The 18,411-nt window shown below is 34.8% G+C and overlaps 1 protein-coding gene and 1 long non-coding RNA gene across 10 annotated transcripts in view; one reads left to right on the top strand and one right to left on the bottom strand.

Annotated features, from left to right (window-relative positions):
* Positions 1–18,411, bottom strand: part of LOC137495558 (uncharacterized) — a 386,993-nt gene that overhangs the window by 259,148 nt on the left and 109,434 nt on the right. For 6 of the 9 annotated variants that reach the window (XR_015490865.1, XR_015490859.1, XR_015490864.1 and 3 more), the window contains exon 3: positions 10,268–10,375. This is a non-coding gene — a long non-coding RNA (uncharacterized LOC137495558). Of the gene's footprint in view, positions 1–664; positions 839–6,014; positions 9,663–9,753; positions 10,387–18,411 lie in introns of those variants that run through there. The other 3 variants (XR_015490862.1, XR_015490866.1, XR_015490858.1) reach the window with 3 other exon arrangements.
* The window catches only part of rtn4r (reticulon 4 receptor), a 175,770-nt gene that overhangs the window by 53,027 nt on the left and 104,332 nt on the right, over positions 1–18,411 (top strand).

Raw genomic sequence — 18,411 nt, 5'->3', positions numbered from 1 at the left:
GTTTAGTTTTTTTTTTTTTTTTTTTTTTTTGGATGATGTGCCATGTCCCCCCCCTAAAATAATAAATAAATAAATAAATAAATAAATAAATAAAAGAAAATGTTATTACTTTTATTACTTTTTAAAAGGTATTTAAAATAATATCGCAGTATTACCATTGTATGTGTTGAAACTATATATATATCACAATATCACATGAGTTGCAGTGCAATAGGGCAGTATAGCGGCACTGGTGGAAGGCGTGTCCCACCAGTAATATTGCGTTTATACAACAGTTTGAGGCCACAATCAGGTACATAAAAAAGAAAATCAAACACAGAGAGTCTAAAAATCATTTTGTATGAGGAACTACTTTCTTCCACCATTCATTCGCATCTGCAGCTGACATCAGAACAGCAGAAACCATTGCTAACGTCACTTCAGGGCTGGTATTTAAATGATTCTCTTGCGTATTATCTTGAGTGATGATAATACAGATGGTTTTGCTCACATTTTAAGATTATAAGGCTGAACAGCATGGAATGCCATCAGTCTAGAGAGATTTTTCAGTATGTCTCTGTTGCAATTGGGAGATCACAATAACTAACCCTAAAGAAGTCAAAGCAAAGCCAACACTACCAGACTATGATATAAATTCAGCACAACATACAAAAAGAGAGAGATTGACTTAGAAAATCACCTGTTTTTTAATAAATTGATCAGCTGTAGATTGAAATTACGCTGAGTTTTCTCCTCTAAGAGTGTATTATGTGGTCTCTGTTGCGATCTTGTGGCAGAACGTCAACCGTATTCACTCTGCTCAGTATGACAGGCTCAACGATGCCGACGCGCTGAGTCTCTGAAATGATAAATATTTAAAAGAGGCACTATTATATATATATATATATATATATATATATATATATATATATATATATATATATATATATATATATATATATATATATATATATATATATATATATATATACACTAGCCTTCTAATTTAAGGTCAATTAAATAATATATCAAAAAATATAGCAAGTGTCCAAAAACATTTATTTATGTCATTTAAAGTACCTCAAAAACTAAGAGAAAACGCTGCAGTAACATTGTTATTTTAAGCTACTTCAAATAATTTTATTATGTCCAAAAACATGATTTTTTGAAAAACATTTTTACTAGAGTAAATTTTCATAAAGGCATCGCATTTGAAAGTACCTCATATAAAATAACCAACAAAGGCTCATTCTGGAAGTGTAGCCCTATATACATTTCTGGACATCACAAAACTATACAGAACACTGTTCCTTTTCACATTTACCAACTACATGTTTACCACCGTATGGATGGCTTTCCTGCTGTTACCAGTTTGTCCAGTTAGCTCGCCATGCACATTGGCGAACTTGAGATGCACAGAGGACTTGACCATGATGACGGGGTTTGAGCCTGGCAAAGAATGGTTCCAGAAAGATAAAAACAGAAGCCAAAAAATAAAATAAAATTATAAATAACAGGGTGAGAATGTGGTAAAATCTGAAAAGGTACAAATCAGGCGAGGGCTTTTCTTTATCTGGATTGCTTTTTGAAACTGTTGGTTGGGTTTAGGAAAGTAGGAGGCGCTGGTCAATCAATGCATTGGAAAACACTGTTGGTTGGGTTTAGGGAAGGAGGAGGATGGTCAATCAGTCAGTCAGTCAGTCAGTCAACAGCCGCCTGTGGTGGATTTACGTGAGAACAGCAGGCGTGAATGGCATGTGAGAATGGGATTCTCATGAGAGAAATTTGACATCTCAGAAAGCGTACAAAGCAACCTCTGGTGGATTCGTGAAAACATAAACTGCAAAAAAAACGTACCTCCTGGACATATCTGGTGTTCTTCAGAAATGTATATAGGGGTACATATATGTAATATTATGATTTTACCATAGTAAATATTTCAAGTTTTTCAAAAGTTAACAGTATTTCTGTTACAAAAGTCCTAAAGCACATTCCCTCAATTAATATGGGGTTATTAATGAACAATATTTTTGATGGGGTGCATGTTATTTAATATTACTAATAAAATCATGATTTACACCATGGTAACCTTTACATTTCACAGTACCTCATTTAATAACATGTTATTTTTTATCAAATTAAGTGTCCAAAACTGGCATTCTTTAAGGTACTTCTAATAATACTTTTTATTTATTCGTATCATATATGATTGAAATGACATTTTAAGGGGCTTTAAATTATACAAACAGCACTATATTACTATAGCAACTTCAAAAACTTCAAATCATATAGGGATTGTACCATGGTAACCGTATAAGCAGCCTTCTTATACCAATGTAAATCAAATGCTAGCCATACATGAAAAAATAAAATGACCTTGGTGTTGTTGTTTTTTTGTAGTAGATGCGAAAATGAAGTTGGTGTGGAGTGCACTGATATGAGAGAGAGAGAGATGAGCAGGTGTGTGCGTGCGTGTGAGTTACATGTGTGTGTTCAGGTCCAGAGGAGAAACTCTCAGAAGAGTATCCTCCAGAGCCCATTGAATATTGATGTTCCACTCCTTCAAGCAACGCTCAGCTTTTATCTCTGCCTCTCTCTCTTTCTCTGTGCACCACCTTTAAAAGTCTTATCCATCTATTGATACCATGCAGTCTAAAACCACCATTACAGCTCACCATTCAGCACTGTAGCAAACACACATTCAGAGCCGCTTTCCTGTTAATTACTCATCTATTTAACCATTAAATGTCCAGGAAAGTGCAACTGCGAGTGCTGGATTCATTTATCACTCGTTCACACACAGTCAAGCCTTTTATGGGGGCTCTAAGAGTTTATTTGTTGTTCCTCGATGCTGTAAAGCTGTAATAAGGCTCGGGATTAATTCGAAATTCCTTGAGAGTGTCCTTGCATAATGAATGTTGCGAATGCGCAGAAGCCATTGTTTATCCATCAAGCAGCAGAATTATTAAAAAACATCCTTGTGGAAGGCTGAAGTATTCAGAGGCAGCAGTTTCACTTACTAAAGAGTGCAGAGTTGGAGTTTTAGCTTACTGCAATAAAACGCCTGTGTACATTAGATCAACGTCAGGGCTCGGAGATGTTGGAAGCTTCAGGATACTCACCATTAGCTGAGACTGCGCATCTGTCTTTGTGTTTGGGCTGAAGCGTTTTACTGACGCCGTTATAATGGGGAAATTTCTTTTGTTGGAAGATTAAATTCAGTGGATTGAATTCAGTGTTTTTAATTGTGTTTGGACTGGTCTCCCTCTTTTTTTTTTTTTTTTTTGGTCTGGTAATGATCTAGTGGTGAATGGAGTTGAATGATTAGTGTCTTAAAGGTATAGTTCAACCAAAAATTGCAGTTTTGTCATAATTTACTCTTGTTTCAAAAACTTTTGAGCTTCTTTCTTCTGTTGAACATTTTAAGACATTTAGAAATTGATTCCTTGGGAACACACATACTTTACCATTAAAATAAACACAGGCTCATTGTGGATACGTACCCCTGTCTACATTTCAGGAGAGCGCAAATTATGTAGCCAGAGGTACATACGGCTGCATTTTATCTTTAAAATGAATGCTATGGGGAAGTATGATGCCGCAGACGGCTTCTGTTCCTTTTAGCGCTACCAGTTGACTGCTTAATTCTGTACAGATGGCTTTTCTGGTGTTAGAAGTTTTCCCAGTGGCTCACCATGTATGCCCATAGACTCGGGACATGGAGCTGAGTTGACCCTGCCGACGGGATTTGAATCCAGTGAAGATCATAACAAAAACAACAGGCTAAAAAAAAAAAACATTGTTGATTGGTTTTGGGAAAGGGGTTGGTGGTTCAGTCGGTCAGTCGACAGCAAGCTGACCTGGTCGGCTAAAATGTATATTTCACCCTCTGGTGGATTTATGCGAGAAAAGGGCACACAAGAGAAATTTAAGATCATCAAAATCTGTACATAGCGGCCTTTTGTGTATTTGCAAAATCAAAAACTGCGAAAAAACATACTTCGCTGTCCATGATTTTGTATCCATAATGAATAAATGGCCTGGGTTGAATAAAATGGCCTGTTTGAATACATTATAAGGCACTTTTTCATAATAATAATCATTTTTAGATAAAAGCCTTTGCTAAGTGTGTTAAATTGTGCTTCATCATGTATTCAGGCGAATATGTTTATATATACAGTAGTGATGTTTGTATATATATATATACAGTAGTGATGGGTTATTCAGGAAATAATGGTGATTTGCATATGTTAATTAATCGTTCGATTCGTTGCATTCAAATCTGTGTTTGAAGTACTGGGGGAACAATTTATAGATTAGATATAATCACTAACTGAATCATTTATTGAAAATGAGACTAAAAATTAATATGGGTTGTACAAAGTATCATTTATTATTATAATGTTAGATTTCTACATCAAGCTTTATTAGCAACAGTAGTACTTAAAGGGAAATTTTCACAGTACGGAATATTTCACAATTAATTTTTTTTCAGCAAATTATTTCCACATTTAATTTTATAGTTCTGATTTTTAAAACCAAAAGTGTCCTGCAAAATATATATATATATATATATATATATATATATATATATATATATATATATATATATATATATATATATATAAATATATATATATATATATATATATATATATATATATAAAACTACTTTCTTCCGCCATTCATTCACATCTGCTGCTGACGTCAGAACAACAGAAGCCGTTACTAATTTACCAACATCACTTTAGCACTTATATTTGAATGATTTTCTACATCCTAATTTCTAAAGTGATGATAAAACAGTTGATTTTGCTCACATGTTAAGATTATAAGGCTGAACTTGACATGAAATGCCATCCGTCTACAGAGATATCTCCCCACAGTCTGCAGTATTTCTCTGTTGTCGTCGGTATTGTGACGGGTGGCAGATGTCCCAGTGTTTACCCGGAGACATTAAGGAACAAAAAAAAGGAGACAGAAACTATTTCGCTCTTCCTATTGGCCTTTATGTGTTTCTTCCAAGTGCTGTCAACTACATACATGCCAGTCAACGACAATGAGTAGGCAAAAGGAAAAGAAAAAGTCACTCAAACATCCATCACAAAATAAAATGTTACATTATTGAAATAAAAGAATGATACAGCGGTAGAGCGACCATCACACACTTCTCCTCAGAGCTCGCCAGAACTGAACTGAGCTCCCATACATGCGTGCTCACATCTCAAAGGTGAAGCAACCACAGAAGAAATCCTCTTAAAGGGGACATTTATACACAATGCATATTAAACATTAAGCGGGCGTTACAATATCACAATAATTAACCTCGAAAAAAGTAGCACAATCACTACCAGACTGCTGTTGAGTTTGCAATAAAGAGGGACGAGGCTGAATCCAGCTTCTTATTCGCAGTTTCTTATTTACTCTATCCGGTCCACCTTAAAAACCACGGCGCTTCTGTTTTTTAGCTTTGCGCTCAAGAAAACACTGTTTTCTTCTTCTTTCAAGAAAAAACAGTTAATCTTAGCAATGGCTTATTATGCGGTTCTGGCACCATCTTGTGGATAGACAATTTCAAACGTCTTTGGTCTACTATATGGCAGGCTAATGGTCGCTGAAGAGCTCTCTCAGAAATTATATATATTTTAAAATAGGCACTACTCTCACAAATAAATGCATTCGAAACAACTACATTGTCGACTTGAAAAGCTTCAAAAGTCCATTTTGTAGTTTAACAGCAGTAATATTTGTCAAACTGTAGTGTCTCTGTATGTGAGCGGAGTAATACACAGAGGTGAAGGGTAAAGAGGTCTTTATTTGATGTTACTGGCAAAATATCGCATGGCTATAAGCCAATCAGATTCAAGAACCAGACAGAACTGTTGTAAAAAAAAAAAAAAAAAAAAAAAAATATATATATATATATATATATATATATATATATATATATATATATATATATGTATATATATATATATATATATATATATATATATATATATATATATATATATATATATATATATATATATATATATATTTTTTTTTTTATTTTTTTTTTAGAACAATATTTTGTGTTATATGCATTTTACTCATATTTTCCATGCATTCTTGGATATTACAATCTAAATGTTTTATTCTATTCTATTTGAAGATGCTTTTATCCAATGCGACACCCAGTGCAGTTAATACATGCATTGGCTGAATGTCAATGAACAAATTAGCATACTAGATGTAGTTTTATGTTGTTAATGTCATAATTAACATGCAGCATAAGTGGGGTGCATGGCACTGAATAAAAGTTTCAGTAATTCATTTTACATGGTTACAAATAAAATATGTTTTATCAAATAAATTATAGCCCTTTGATTTTGTGTTGATTTATTCAATTCAATTTAGGATTATTTGTATAGCACATTTTACAATAATTACTGTTTCAAAGCAGCTTTATAAAAGGTGCACATGACTGCATAACAATCAAAATCAGAAAAGCTACGGTTATTAGTTTCCATAATTTACTAGTAACTAATGATTTATTAACTAGTAACTAATTCCTTTAATAGCACCTGAAACTATGGATACTGGAAGCCTGTGCTGGCATTTCTCCTGCGGTGTTGCTATCAGTGTGTGAAGAGTGGGAGAAGAGGGTTGCATTGACAATCCAACACAATGGGCAGCACATTGAACAAATTTTATAAGTGGTCAGAAACTTGTAAATAACTCATGAAAGAATAAAGTTACGTTAAAATGAAGCACACAATTGTTTTTCTTGTGAAATTCCTAACAATTTTGAGGTGTCAAATGACCCTCTTCCTATTGCAAAAATAATAGTTGGATCCAAGATGGCCGACTTCAAAATGGCCACCATGGTCACCACCCATCTTGAAAAGTTTGCCCCCTCAGATATATTATTGTGCCACAAACAGGACGTTAATATCACCAACCATTCCCATTTTATTAAGGTGTATCCATATAAATGGCCCACCCTGTATATAGTTAACCTATATGTAGACTAAATCATGAATGAATTTTGCAGAATGTTCATCAGTTAATGCATCTTTGTCATCACAGGCATTTAGTATGTGATATTTTCCTGGGAATCAAAGCCATGGCTTTATTGCTGTAACATCACAGTTTATTAGCTCTGCTACAAGAACTATCCTCATTGGGGCTGTAAAGTATTACAGTCCACTCGAACAGACGAAATGTAGTTAAACTATTCTTCCAGAAGCAAAAAATTAATTCCCTTAAAAATAAAAATCTCAATTTGGCCTGGATCGATGTGTCAGATGGAGAAGCACTGCTCGGTGATTTCTACAATTCTTCAATTAGACTCTCCATCCACTGCGATCAGAGCTTCAGGTCACGTACGCTACGACTTTGTTGTGTCTCCAGACAGCCTTTCTTACCTTTTTATTCTGTGAAAGTGTGAAAAAGTTTGCAAGAAATGGTTGTGCTTTATTGATCCCTGATGGGAAATTCAGAGCAAAATAGCGGAGACGTCGAATGCAAAACACACAGCTCTGCCTCCCTTCTTGCACAAGACATCAGAGAGCGAGATAAAAGAGACACGTGCCATGTTTCTCCAGGCTCGGTTGACAGCTCAAAGTAACGTGAGGGCGGCACGACTGGGAGAAAAGTGCATCTGATGCCAACAGGCACATGGGCGTAGCCACAAGGGTGGCACGTGGTGGCAGCTGCCACCCTAAAGATGAGCTCTGCCAGCCCAAAGCAGAGAATGTGACAGATTTTGATTAAATAAAGGATTTTTTTAAGACGTGACACTGCAGGCTAAAACATTTTTTTTTTCATACACTGTCAATTTTGAAATTTTAGGCTTTTTTTAAGTGTTTTTTTTTTCTATCTAATGTAAAAGACTCACTTTTAACATGTTTCTTTTGTCGCTTCAATATATGTCTGACTGTAGATTTCATTTATATTATAGTTGGTAAATTACCCCAGGATATACAGTATATAGTTTGCTGGTGTACCGCTCTAACACTTGTAATACAGTACTATAGATTAGCAGATATACTCTTATTTGCCATTTTTCATACAGAGTTAGTTGATCTGCTTTCTCTATACTGTATGCTTTACACCAGGACTGGTCAGATAAATGATAATATATCGAATTGTGATTCAATTGGTGTCAATAACAATGATAAGCTAATGACTTTTTTTACTCTAAAAGCCAATCACACAGCAGAAATGTGCAACAATGAGAATCTAAAGTGTGTTGATTCTAGAGATCTCCCGAATTTTCATCCACCAGAAATCTATCGGATGAAAATATGTTATGCCATTTAATGGACCCTCTAATTTTTGTGGCTTCAGTCATTGATAGGGTACTCTTTTAAATCTGGAAGCATTAACAACTTATATAAAAACCTAAATCATCATCGTTGTAACGTTCGCTTGCAGAACGTATTTTGGATAAGTGTGTGCGTTCGTTTGTATGTGGGTGTGTCGTTTCATGCATGTGTTACAGGTACGAACGGCATTGGAGGATCCGCATTTCGTGCTGATGACGTTGGCCGCTGATGCTGGGTTTGCGCCACCAATGGCTGGTTGGCGTAGCATTTAAAAGCCGAGCTCAAACTGCAATGGCGTTCTCTCTCACTCTGTCCCTTTCCTTCTCGCCACTTCTCACTCTTATTCTTTGTGTGGGTCTCTGTGAGGACAGTCTCTCTTGCGAGGGCTCGTCTGAGAGAATGTGTTTTGCTTGTTTAATGCTCTTGTCTAAAGTTTGCGATTTAATAATGCTTGTGAAATTGTCCAGTTAACTGATATGTTTGAGTGATGCCTCGGAGAGGTGTAGGAGTGAGTAAGTCGCGCGATATACATGTACAACACTCAGATTGATATGTCATCTACTCCTAGTTTAATATTAACATCTAAAAGGACGTAACAATCGTTCACTATGGAAAAATACTTATCGAGATTGCATTTTTGTCAAATCACCCAGCCCTACTCCATATGTATGGAACGAGCTTCAAGATTTACTACATATAACATCTGTACCATCTCTCACTGTATTTAAATATATTTTAAAGTCTGTCTATTTAGAACAGTGCACGTTTAACAATTGATTATGGTTATATTATCTTCGTGTGTTGTATTATGTATTTTTCTGTAACTCTGACCTATGCTGCTTGTCTTGACCTGGACTCATCCCACATAGCAAAATATCTCTGGTCCAGCTCTGGCCCACACAACCAGCGGTTCCGCAGTGAATTACGGTACATGACATGGACCATATCTGGGCCAAGTCTCAGCCAATTAAATAACTCATAACTGGGCCTGAACTGGGCCAGATATGTTGGTGTGTCACGACTGCAATGAAATTGATAAACCCATAAAGCCTTGCCTTTTAGGTGCGCTATGGGTGTGCTTTTTCTCAAATCGACCTGATTGGTAGATTTTTTCCCTTTATTCAAAATTAATAAAAATGTATTTTAAATGTGGGTCAAAATAGGCCAAACTTACATGGCCCACATATCCATTGTTAGCATCTGGGCCAAATGATACATTTGGTATCTGGCCCAAGTATTGTGTGCCACTTTAAATACGCTACCACCTCTGCCAAATCCGGTTCATGTTTGCCCCACACGCTGTATGCCAGTGCCGGATGAATGCCTGCTGTGCCAGATTTATGCCAAATCTGGGCCAGAATTCTTTGCTACCTGGGATTGGTAGAAGAGATATTGTACATCAATGGGACTTTTTGTAAAACCCAATAGTCAAGGTAAAAGTGAAAGTATCACTAACTTTAGCGCTCACTGACAGGACATTTACTCACAGGGAGACGATGTTTAGCACATGAACATACATTCTAATATGCAGAGCCAGTTCAGAGAGTAATTTAAAGAAGGGAGGAAATGCAAAACGGAAAAGCTGCAATCCCTACATACATAATGAACTATGGAGGTTGTATCAAACTGTTCAATATTACATTGAGTATTGTGGCATCTCTAATACATAGTAGTGCTATATAGTTTACTAAATAATTATCTGTCCACTTGAAAATTCATGAAACAAACAAACACACTTCATAATCTTTAGCCCACAAAGGACAATTGATTGATAGGAGCCAAGTGTATACTGCTCAATGTACAGTGCTTTAAGTGTATATATAAGTGAATAACGACCTGGCTCATTTTATTGGCATTAAAAAGCGATATAGCTATAAAAAAATATCAATATCATCTCAGTCATAAACTTGTTTTATGTGGCACCCTGATTATAATTACAACAGGCAGGAAAGTTTCACATTCGTGCTCTTTTATACCTGTGTTTTGGCTGTAGTTCCTCCAGGGTGGTGCACTGTGGAGAATGTTTTTAGGATGCGTGCCGCTGCTTTCTCTGAATCGGCTGAACTCGTGTTGCTCTCTCTGCTCTGTAAGGACACTGTAAAGTAAAGCACACAGGCTATTACAAACTGATACAACATCTCTAACAGGCTGCTGCACACATTAAATGACCTGAGTCGTTTCTGAAAGAACAGTTCGTTGTGCTCTTTCCTCTATAGAAAGCTAAAGAACAGCGAGCAGTGTGGATGTTTACTGCCTTCAAACACCACAGACGATTGTGCTTCATGTACCTTAGTTGTAGAAACGTAGCAAAGCTTTTTTAAAATAAAATAAAATGAAATGAAATAAAATTAATTAAATTGAAAATAAATAAAATCAAATGTGCTGCAACAATGTATTATTATTACTGTTATTAATATTGTTATTGTTATTATTATTATTATTGTTATTATTATTATTATTATATTATTATATTTATTTATTATTATTGTTATTATTATTATTTTTTATTATTATTCAATTATTTTATTATTAGTGTTATTATTAATATGTTATAATAACAATTATAATAATAATAATATGTATTATTATTATTATTATTATTACTGTTGTTATTATTATTATTATTATTTTTGTATTATTATTTTTTTTATTATTATATGGTTTGTAATTGCTTTTGAAATTTTACTTGCATTTACATATTAACAACTGCTTCTACACCTTTCTCTTTAATCCAGTGTAAACTAATCAACATAATTAATCATTAGTATCACATCTTTATGTTTTGTTCTCTTTCGCTCTTCTTTTTACGGTGTTAACCAAATTTAGCAAACCACAAGCTTGTTTGCTTAGTGTTTTCTTTAGCATTGCATGTTATTTTTTACGTTTTTCCATTTTCAATTATGCCAATATTTGTGTCTGTTTTGTCTAACTTAAAATTTTGAACATTTTGATAAATTTATTGATTACAGATGAAAAAAAAATCTCTAACATTTTAATATGTTTTGTTTATATATATATATATATATATATATGTGTGTGTGTGTGTGTGTGTGTGTGAATATTTCTATACATGTTTATTTTTACTTTGCTTGACCAACCAAATGGAAAAGCGAGAATCAAGAGAAATCAGTTATCTCATGTTTGCTTGTTGATTTTGGGGTCCAGGGGATGTTTAGATATGTTCTGATATGTGTCTTTATTTCTTCTACTTACACACTCTTGGCTAACATATATTTTTTTGTTTTGTTTTGTTGCGCACAAACCTTATATATAATGCATGGCTAGTATGTTTTAAGAAAAAAAACATAAAGAAAACATATAGTAAATAGTTGAAGTCTTGTAGACTAAAATATTTACTGCTAAATCCATCACAATCTCACAGCGATTCATAAATTTTGGTTTAGGGGCTACTTCATATGAATTGGTACGATGTTATTCGTACAATTTATCAAGATTTGCTTATCCCCTGGTGAAATTTGGATTTAGGGGCGGGGTTGGGTGCCACGCCTGCTCTTTAAAATCAGACCTTTTTTATATGAATGAACTCATACAAATTAGCCACAGAACTGACAAAATCTAAAATACATACTTTTCCTCTTGAGATCATGTTGACTAAATAATTTGTATTACCAATCGTTTTAAAACAACAATACAATGCTTTACATTTTGTAAATTATTATTATTATTATTTTGGTGAGCAGTGCAGTATGCATGGGCAGGTTTAATGGGCCATGAACATTTAGTAGTTTAAGTCCAGGTGAGACAAAAGAACCTCCCCAATCAACCCTAATGTTCCCCCATTGAGGGGAAATGCTGTAAGAGTTTCATTCATTCATTCATTTTCTTGTCGGCTTAGTCCCTGTATTAATCTGGGGTCGCCACAGCGGAATGAACCGACAACTTATCCAGCAAGTTTTTACGCAGTGGATGCCCTTCCAGCCGCAACCCATCTCTGGGAAACATCCATGCACACATTCACACACACACACTCATACACTAAGGACAATTTAGCCTACCCAATTCACCTGTACCGCATGTCTTTGGACTGTGGGGGAAACCGGAGCACCCGGAGGAAACCCACGCAAAGGCCGGAAGAACATACAAACTCCACACAGAAATGCCAACTGAGCCGAGGTTCGAACCAGCGACCCAGCGACCTTCTTGCTGTAAGACGACACTGCGCCACTGCCTCGCCTGTAAGACAGTCTGAAGAAATAAATAGTAGATACAATAACTAAACACTTTAATTGTAAATGCAGATAATTATAGTGCAAATGTTAGGAACAGTTTACAGGGTACATATTCTAGGGTGAGAAAAGAGTAAGAGTGCAACCAATAATCACTGGTAGACGTCACTTTCATCATGACCACGTAAAATAAGAGGCCAAAATACTGATACATCTCACTGATGCTTACAAATTAATGCTGATAATTTATAATTATACAAAACTCTGTCTTTAGAGAGAAGTACTAATTTTCATATTTTATACATTGTTATGTTTAATTATTTATTTTTTTTAAATAGGGCAGAGGTCTTCAGTCCTGCTCCTAGATGCCTACTATCCATTTCTGCTTTTCTGTATGGTTATTTGACTGGCAGCGTGTCCAGTGAATTCATAAAGTTATCACTATCTTTGTAAGACTTCCAGCAGCAGTTATTGTTTTCGCCAATCACCTTGAATCTCCTTCAGCGCTCATTGAAAATGAATGACAGTTGGTTGTTTTGTTGCTGTAAATCACTTTCTGGCTGGACACACAGTTCTCCTTCACTGTAATCCACACACAGCTCATCATAAACATATAAACAGTCAGGCCCAAAACTCTGATGATCCTCAATAGACAGATGAAAATCTCAGAAACAGGCTCTCAGCTTGTAAACCCACAGAAATGAGAAGAGGAAAAAAGATAAAGTGTATTTTAATCTTTAAATGATTTGCTCTGAAATGACTTGAAAGAGTGTTTTGTTTATCGCTTTTAAGCAGCTTGCTGTTGTTGTTATTGGTTAACTACGTTAGAAAAGAGTAAGTCATTATGAAATTATGATTAATACAATTTAATGTTCAATTGAACAAAGTAGGGAATTCTTTAACTTTCATTAACTGTCAAATATACTTATAAAACCATGTTTGATTTTGGTTTAGAAGAAAACGAAAAGTAAAATAATCTTGAGATTAAAGTTGGGTTAGACGATATAGCAAAAAAGTATCACAATATCATGTTTCATATCATTCGGTATCGATAATTATAGATTTTTTTAACAATAAATTTAGGAATACTTTTTTAACCATTTTATTTTAATTTAACAACATTACTCAGGAAAATAGCTTCAATAGTCAAAAACAAAAATATTTAAATAAAAAAGATCTCATCTATTTATAATAAAATAAACATAAATATTTCAGAGACTCTTAAACTTGATAAATAAAATCTTACAAAGTGTGTGCGTGCAATGGCAAAGTGTAAATGCTGAACAATAAAAGCAAACTTTAAGGTGTGAATAAAAATGATAGAGTAAACCTCAAACTCTGTAAACAACACAAAATATGGTAATCAAATCTGAACTTTTAAATAAAGGAACCAACCATCATTATTAAAATACATGTTGCAAAAAAAAAAAAAAAAAAAAAACGATTTGTGAAGTTAAATGACACTTAGGCACAATCCCAATTCTATTTTTGTACCCTTTGCCCTTCCCCTTGGCCCTTACAACCAAGGGTGAAGGGGAAGGGCTTCAAAATTTACCCCTAAGAATTGAGATAGGACTACACCAACCATCGTAATAATGACAAAAATAACAATTTGTGGATCCCCTTACTTCCGGGTTCATTGTGGCAGGTGTATTCTGGGAAATTTTCTTACCCCTTGGTTTCAAGTGTGGTCCTGAATAATCTTAGTTCGAAGGTTACCCAATTCACCTATAGTGCATGTCTTTAGACTGTCTTTGGACTGTGGGGGAAACCAGAGCACTTGGAGGAAACCCATGCCAACACAGGGAGAACATGCAAAATTCACACAGAAATGCCAACTGACCCAGCCAAGACACAAACCAGCGACCTTCTTGCTGTGAGGCGATTGTGCTACCCACTGCACCAGCGTGCTGCACAATATTTTATTTCAGTTTTATTAAATTTTTCCTCAAAATAACTTTACTTGAAATGTAGTGGCTTTATTCTTGATATCTAATCAGATTATTCTCAATTCTCTTTTTTTATTTCACCATTTTTAAGTAGTTTAATAGAAGTATTTGAGCAGAGAAATTATTGTAGTAACTGCTGTAAGTGGGCAACTGGAGCTAATATAACCTAGCTAAACTGTTTAATGAATCTAAAATGGCTAGCATGGGGCTAGCATTTCTGGCACATAACTCATGTCCCACACACCACTTGACCCCGAGTGTCTCTGTTGTCAGCGATCTGGCAAAAAAATAATTTTATTTTATTTTATTTATTTTATTTTATTTTTTTTATTTATTTTTATTTCTTCATTTATTTTTTATTTTATGTTATGTTGTTATATTATATTATATTTATTATATTATATTATATTATATTATATTATATTATATTTATTATTTTAAATTATATTATATTATATATTATATTATATTATTTTAAATTATATTATATTATATCATATTGTATTACCATTTATTTTTTATTTTATTTTTATTATTTATATATTTTTTATATTATATTATATTATACTATATTATATTATATTATATTATGTTATGTTATGTTATGTTATGTTATGTTATATTATATTATATTATATTACATTACATTATATTTTGAGATATTTACCAACTCTGCGCATTGCATCATTATCGGCTTATCTCCAGTCCACCTGGTGTCTTTGTTGGAAAATCAGCACAATGATGCAAATCCCCTGACACACGCATGCACAAGCACACAAACTCTCTCTCTCTCTCTCTCTCTCTCTCTCTCTCTCTCTCTCTCTCTCTCTCTCTCTCTCTCAGGCACACACACACACACACACACACACACACACACACACACACACACACACACCTGCAGCAGAGCTCACAAATATGGCTGTTTATGATCTGCCTGCACTTCCATAAATCACGCTACTGTTTTCTGCATGATCAGGTTGACTCTGATGATGAGTAGCAGATTAGTTGCGCTCAAAAGTGAATCGTAACTTGAGCTAATATCCGAAAATTTGTCTTCTGAAGTGTGTGAAAGGCCACGTAACCGTGTGCATTTGGAGAACTGGATTTAGTTCCTGTTCAAATGCTGTGAAAGCGGCTTGAGTCTTCATGCATGAGATTAATTAAAGAGCTTCTTTCAGGATGGACTTTCTTCAGATCAATGCCAGTGTAACACATCAGCGTCCATTTCACATAGAAAGAAAAGAAAAAGACTATAGAGTGACTTTCAATAGACTCTGATTTCGCCATTCAGGTTTATCAAATGGGATTGATGGTGATTTGCATGCGGATCTCACCGGATTAAAGCATGTTTGAATGAAATGGTCATTTTAAAGTTTGATGAAGCGAATCACTGCAGGAAAACACTCGTTTTTGTACATTTGTGCATTTTGGGTTTTTTGACTTTGTGTGTGTGTGTGTTTGTGTGTGTGTGTGTGTTTTCAGTCTAATGTAAAGAAATGCATTTAAAATGCACTGTTAGGTGTTGCTTTTGTTGCACTTTTGTATCTGTAGATTTAAACTACAAAACACATTTTTTAAAGGCAAAAGAAAATATATAAAATAAGTCTCTGATGTCCCTAGAGTGTGTGTGTGAAGTTTCAGCTCAAAATACCCCACAGATAATGTTTTATAACTCTTTAAAACTGACCTATTTAGGCGTAAACCCAATTGTGCCATTTTGGTGACTGTCGCTTTACATTTAAATGAGATTGTGCTCTTTTTAAAAGAAGGCGGAGCTACAAATTGCTGTGTCAGCATAATGGCAGATTCAAAAACAAAACTAATGTCTTATGCTAGTTAGGGAGAGATTGTGACTAATGGGCGGGGCTTCCCCTCTCTGATGACACATTCGAAGGGAGACTGTCAATCAAAGTGTTTCTGCAGACTGTTTTTAACAAGTCTGATTATAACAAATAAAATTACTAGATTATCTCCATTAGATGCTGGTTATATTCACAGAAAGCTGGCACACGACTGTGTTTATACCCCTTATAAAAGTGGTTTTGCATCACAGGTCCCCTTAAAATGGTTCATATCATGCAAGATCCATGTTTGGAAGCTGTTTGGCAAGAAACGTTTGTAGGCATATTGTGTCTACAGTCATATTGCAGCGATTTAAACACAACAAGTCTCATTTAAAAATGTCTTGATGTTAAAATAGGATGCAAATCTCAGCTATTTTGAGGCCCAACATGACATAGCTGTGCAGATTTTTCTAGCCCGACAATATTGATTGACAGGCTTTTATCATTATGTTTCCATATTAAAGCATATAAACATGCCCACAAGACAGGATTTGCAAAGAAACTTTGATTAAAAGATATGTTCTAACTATCTGTGATCCAACTGCACTTTAAGAAGCAGCAAGTGCTAGACTTTGTATTTTACAGCATTTTGAATGATACTATTTGAGCTATGTAATTCAAAACTGCTGGAATCAACACAGCTGCATAGTGTACACCACTATAAATGAGGATGCTTCAATCAACAGGAGTTCTGGTGTGTGGATGTTAAATCTGGTTTATTTTGTAAAATGGATCTCTATAGAGCTGCATATTTTATTGTTTGTCACATTTACCATGAGTGGATGAGCACACAAAAGCATGTGTGTTTGTGTGAGCAGGCGTGATTGTAATAACAGCATTTGGGTGTGCCTCATTCATCTTACTGTGGTATTTGTGAATGTGGGTCTCATTCTGCTTTTTGTCTTTTTGCTGTGTTTATCCTGACATCCCACCTTGGACCTTGGTTTTAGTTCTCTGAAGAGAAATGTCCAGAGAGTGGGCAGGGAGAACTTACTTTGAGTGGGTGGAGAGAACTAGCCAATTTGCATTTAAAGGCACAGGCACAAAAACAGCTACAATACCCTGTGACCCAAAAATTGACGTTTTCAACAGGGCACAATAAATGGTCTGATGAGTAATTTAAGCTGAAATATCACAGACCAGCCCGATCTCATGTGAAAACGAAATTATTTTACGTTTTGTCAGTTTAGTGGCTAATTCTTACAAATTTTAAGTTAAGTTGTACGAAAATGTATGATTTCAAAATACATCCAACGCCACCTTTTAACGCAACCAACATTTGGGGGATGAGCAAATCGTACTAAATTGTACAAATGAGATGGCACGAATTTGAATTAGCCACTAAATCAATGTTACAAATTACTGTAAGATTGCATTGCACAGACACAATCTGGAGACACAAAAGGTTATTTCACATCTTGTTAAATGGCCAAAATTGGAGCCCTTTAACAATAACAATAATTAAAAATAATAATAATTATAAATAATAATAATAACAACAATAGTAATAATAATAATAATAACGTTAAAAGGCGAACAAAAGCAAAGACACAATCTTTAAGGGCCCTATCATACACCCAGCACAACGCGGCGCAAAGCGCGCTGCAATTGTTATTTGCTAGTTTCAGCTCAGCGCAAGAGTGGTTTTAACGTTTTGCACCACGCTGTTCAAATAGCAAATGCATTTGCGCTCAAATGCGCGCCTATAGGCGTTCTGGTTTAAAAAAGAAGGTGTGTTAAGGCACATTGCTATTTTGAAGAACTATAATAGACTGCACAATAGACCAGATCAAAGCAGGTCTAAAGTCCAGTGTAGAGCACGTTCGTTGTGCACCATGCTTACACACTGCTTAATACACACTGGATGTACAGCAATACGCAAATATCTTTACAAATGAAAAATAATTAAAGGATTAAAATATTTCAAAATTGATTATTTTCTAGCCTACATAAATATAAAAAACCACCGCCTCCATGCCTTCTTCAGTTTTTTTTTAGTTTATTCATGACAATTTGCTTTCGTATAATGTTATTGTTAGTAGCAGTATTATTTTGTCTTGTGGTTCTGTGTTTCTGTGTTTTGTGTGTTATGGCAGTCATTACATAAGCAATTTCCTGCGGGATCAATAAAGTTTTCTAA

Source organism: Danio rerio, chromosome 5, assembly GCF_052040795.2.
Source record: "Danio rerio strain M-AB ecotype USA chromosome 5, GRCz13ab, whole genome shotgun sequence".
Classification (NCBI taxonomy): Eukaryota; Metazoa; Chordata; class Actinopteri; order Cypriniformes; family Danionidae; genus Danio; species Danio rerio.
Note: the sequence above shows the minus strand (reverse complement) of the source record. Positions and strands in the feature narration are given on the sequence as shown.